At 38.2% G+C, this 3,844-nt stretch overlaps 1 protein-coding gene and 1 long non-coding RNA gene across 7 annotated transcripts in view; one reads left to right on the top strand and one right to left on the bottom strand.

Moving 5' to 3' along the window:
• LOC110463908 overlaps nucleotides 1-3,844 on the bottom strand; it is a 55,437-nt gene that overhangs the window by 39,742 nt on the left and 11,851 nt on the right. The window lies entirely within an intron of this gene.
• Nucleotides 3,626-3,844, top strand: part of LOC110463909 — a 6,587-nt gene continuing 6,368 nt past the window's right edge. Inside the window, exon 1 of the long non-coding RNA XR_002464446.1 lies at nucleotides 3,626-3,824. This is a non-coding gene — a long non-coding RNA (uncharacterized LOC110463909). The remainder of the gene's footprint in view (nucleotides 3,825-3,844) is intronic.

Below are 3,844 nucleotides of genomic sequence, written 5' to 3' on the forward strand. Positions count from 1 at the left end.
AAAATGTTGAAATGGTGATATACTGTTCTGAATGTGACAAGCCTCGTGTTCTCTACTGCAAGCATGTTGTAAGAGGAAAGAAAAGAAAGGAATTGCAAACTATGTTGGGCGATTTGTCGTACACGTGTGGTTCTGATTTTGCTGATGTAGAAACCGAACAAGAAAATGTGTTAAAATCAGTGTTTGTAAGAAAAAATCTGACATGTGATGGGCCAGTTGAACTGGCCTATTTCTCTGCTGGTTTCAAAGCAGTATGCTGCTTCCATTGTGGCACAGATGACAATGTGGCTACATCTGAGGAAAACTACCCCATATGCCAGAACTGTTTGGCCAATGGCAAGGTCACTGTAATTAAAAGAGGACGGTATGTGAAAAAGTAATGTGGTGTGTATTCATACCAAAAGTTAGTACAGATATATATGTGGACTGAACAGTGAAATGGTGTTCAATGTGTATACTGCATACTCAAAGTTGTTATTAACAAAAAATAAAGATAAATGTACACTGAACATGCGCCTTTATTGCACTATTTTAACACATTTGCAACCATTTCAATTTTAGGAAAAATAAAAAATAAAAAATAAAATTCGCCCCCCCGCCCCAATTTTGAAAAGAATTTGGATGAGAATCTAGCAATTAATTTATTATGGCCTTAGTATGCAATATATGTACCAATCAACTCAAGGGAACTCAAATTATTGCATGGAAACCGTGTTTCGGACGACGCAATCGACGCCGCCGACAGAGTAACACCTATATGTCGCCTCGCGTTGCAGGCGACACAAAAATGTACACAACCAATAAACACTCAGCAGCAAGTCCAAGAGGCCCAGAGGAATATTTCTGATGTGGATGGGCTGGGGTTGGCCATAAAGTATAGCGCTGTACAGAAAATGACAGATCCCTAAGGGACAAGCACAGAGGTTCTCCATATGTTCCGTACAGCCCTATACTATATTGGCCAACCCCAGCCCATCCACATCAAAAATATTCTTCGTACCATCCAAACTCTGCTATCCTTTTCGTGGACCAACTGCAAACATCAATTTTGAAGACCCAGTCCTACACTACTTTCATACTGTGGAGATACATTGAAGATTAATTTTTCATTTGGACCCATACCAGCGAGCAACTAGACTCTTTCATGGGATCCCCAAACAAATTTCATAAGACTATCAAATGATCGTATGAAACTAGCCTAAATGCTATTCATTTCCTGGACACTACGGGGATTTTTTTTTTTTTTTATCATTGCTCTTTCCATTCTATCAGGTTGTTATGATATGTCAGTTGTTATTGTAACGTGACTTCACAGACAATTACTATTACATCACTACTCATCCGTAATTTCTACCTTATAGCCATGAAAAAGTGTATATCGTTCAGAGAAATAGTTTGTTTACATCAGACACCATATATATATAGGACTTAGAACCTGAATTCTTCATGATGATCGAATAATGAATATAAAGAAAAGGATAAACAGAAACAAATAAAAATATAACAACGGAAGGTACAGAATTTGGGGGCGATCAGGTCAACTTAGGCCACGTTGTCCAGAATAGAACTTTGATGAATATTATGATAAAATGAATGATGAGATTGAAAACTGATGTGGTAAAGTAATGAATCAGTAGAAGCCTGAACCGTTCACATTCTCGCCGAGCTGTTTCAGCATTACCATGCTACCTAACTATATGATCCATTCACATTCTCGCCGAGCTGTTTCAGCAGTACCATGCTACCTAAATATATATGCTAAAGCCTGAACCGTTCACATTCTCGCCGAGCTGTTTCAGCAGTACCATGCTACTAACTATATATGCTAAATCCTGAACCGTTCACATTCTCACCGAGCTGTATCAGCAGTATCATGCTACCTAACCATGCTGCTAGGTCCTATATTCATGTTCAAATTAAATTCATCATGCATTTAAATTGATCCAGAAGGCAACTTTAGTAATTGTTTTCTGTGTAGCTCCATGCAGTTTACTGTATACCTGGAAACTTGTGCCTAGACCAATCACTGTGAAAATCTGTATTCGTCCAGGGTCAATTTCTCCCTTCTCGAACACTGTATATATATCGTATGCTATGAACTTATATTCACTGTCATTATAAATTGGCCCAAATTAAGAAAGGCGAAAAAGGGCGAAAGTGAAACTGTGGCGAATATTTCCCGGTATACAGTATTATTAAATGCACAGTCCTTTTGGTACTCACACATTCTTGTAAATAAAAGCAACAGAGAGCATCTCCTCACCTGATATGACGTACACAACTGTTACAATGTTGTGATTACTTTAGAGTTGTGTCCCTTCTAGTAATCCGAGCTTAATATAACCATTTCAACACTGTAGACCATAGTGGACTCGTCCAGATAACTGCATGGTTGAGTCTACTAAAGTTACATAGGGGTGAAAGGGATAATCTGTAACAGTGATTTAATCTAAATTTGTGCTGACCCATGACATACCATACATCTGTGTGGAATAGATCGTGCACAAGTTCAATGAAAGCGTTTCCCAAAATGAACTAATTGTAACTTTTGTTGAGATTTTGGTGTGCTGCCTTCTTGAGGTAGACTGAAATGCCTTACACTGTCTCTGATCCGGGTTAGTTGTCATGCATGAAGATTCTACAAAGCTTGAAAACAACTGAAAGTAAATCATAACAAACATCAAACAAAACTTCACAGAGAAATTAACGAGAACATCGTAAACAAAAACAACTGGCAAGTTCACGTTCAGTTAATGATTGTTTTATTACTATTAACACCCTTTCACCACTGTAGACCAAAATGGACTAGTCCATATCAAAGCAATAGTATTGTCTACTAAAGTTACATAGGGGTGAAAGGGTTAAACACAAAAACATGTATCGAACGGCTGCCAGGTTGGTTGCATTTTGTTTACTCGTCCATTTTGTTAATTTGTCTGTGGTGTTAACATGCATGGTCAATGTGGATCAACCTGATTAGTACTGACGTAACTGGTCCAACAACAGTAAATCTGCACAGTGTAACAGACGTTATCTTACTCAGCTTGTTAAGTAATGACATGATATTAAGCTAAAGTAACAGAAAACGAAAAATGCGCGTCCAGACAGAGATTTGACACTGGGACCTCTGGACTCTAGACAAATGCTCTACCAGTTATACTACCCGGCAATCAACCCAGTCAAGTTCCACACCACAATGGACAATGAGGATACTGGTTTCAATGTAACAAGTTAACTTGAAGTTCCGGTGTGATTAGTTAACCTGAGGTTTTAATGTAACAAGCTAACCTGAGGTTTAGTGTAACCAGTTAACCTGATGTTCTAGGGTAAAAAGTTAACCTGAGGTTCCAGTGTAACAAGTTAACTTGAGGTTCCAGTGTAACAAGTTAACTGGAGGTTCCAGTGTAACAAGCTAACCTTAGGTTCCTGTGTAACAAGTTAACTGGAGGTTCTAGTGTAACAAGTTAACCTGAGGTTCAAGTGCAACAAGTTAGCTTGAGGTTCCAGTGTAACAAGTTAACCTAATTTTCCAGTGTAATGAGTTAACTTGAGGTTATAGTGTAACAAGTTAGCATGAGGTTCCAGTGTAAAAAGTTAACCTCAGGTTCCAGAATAACAAGTCAGCCTGATGTTCCAGTGTAACAAGTTAAATTGACATTCTAGTGTAACTAGTTAACTTGAGTGTAACAAATTAACTTGAGTGTAACAAGTTAACTTGAGGTTCCAGTGTAACAAGTCAACCTGATGTTCAAGTGTAACAAGTTAACTTGAGGTTCCAGTGTAACAAGTTAACCTGAGGTTCTAGTGTAACAAGTTAACCTGAGGTTCCAGTGTAACAAGTTAA

This window comes from Mizuhopecten yessoensis, unplaced genomic scaffold (genome assembly GCF_002113885.1).
Source record: "Mizuhopecten yessoensis strain PY_sf001 unplaced genomic scaffold, ASM211388v2 scaffold10943, whole genome shotgun sequence".
NCBI classification, from domain to species: domain Eukaryota; kingdom Metazoa; phylum Mollusca; class Bivalvia; order Pectinida; family Pectinidae; genus Mizuhopecten; species Mizuhopecten yessoensis.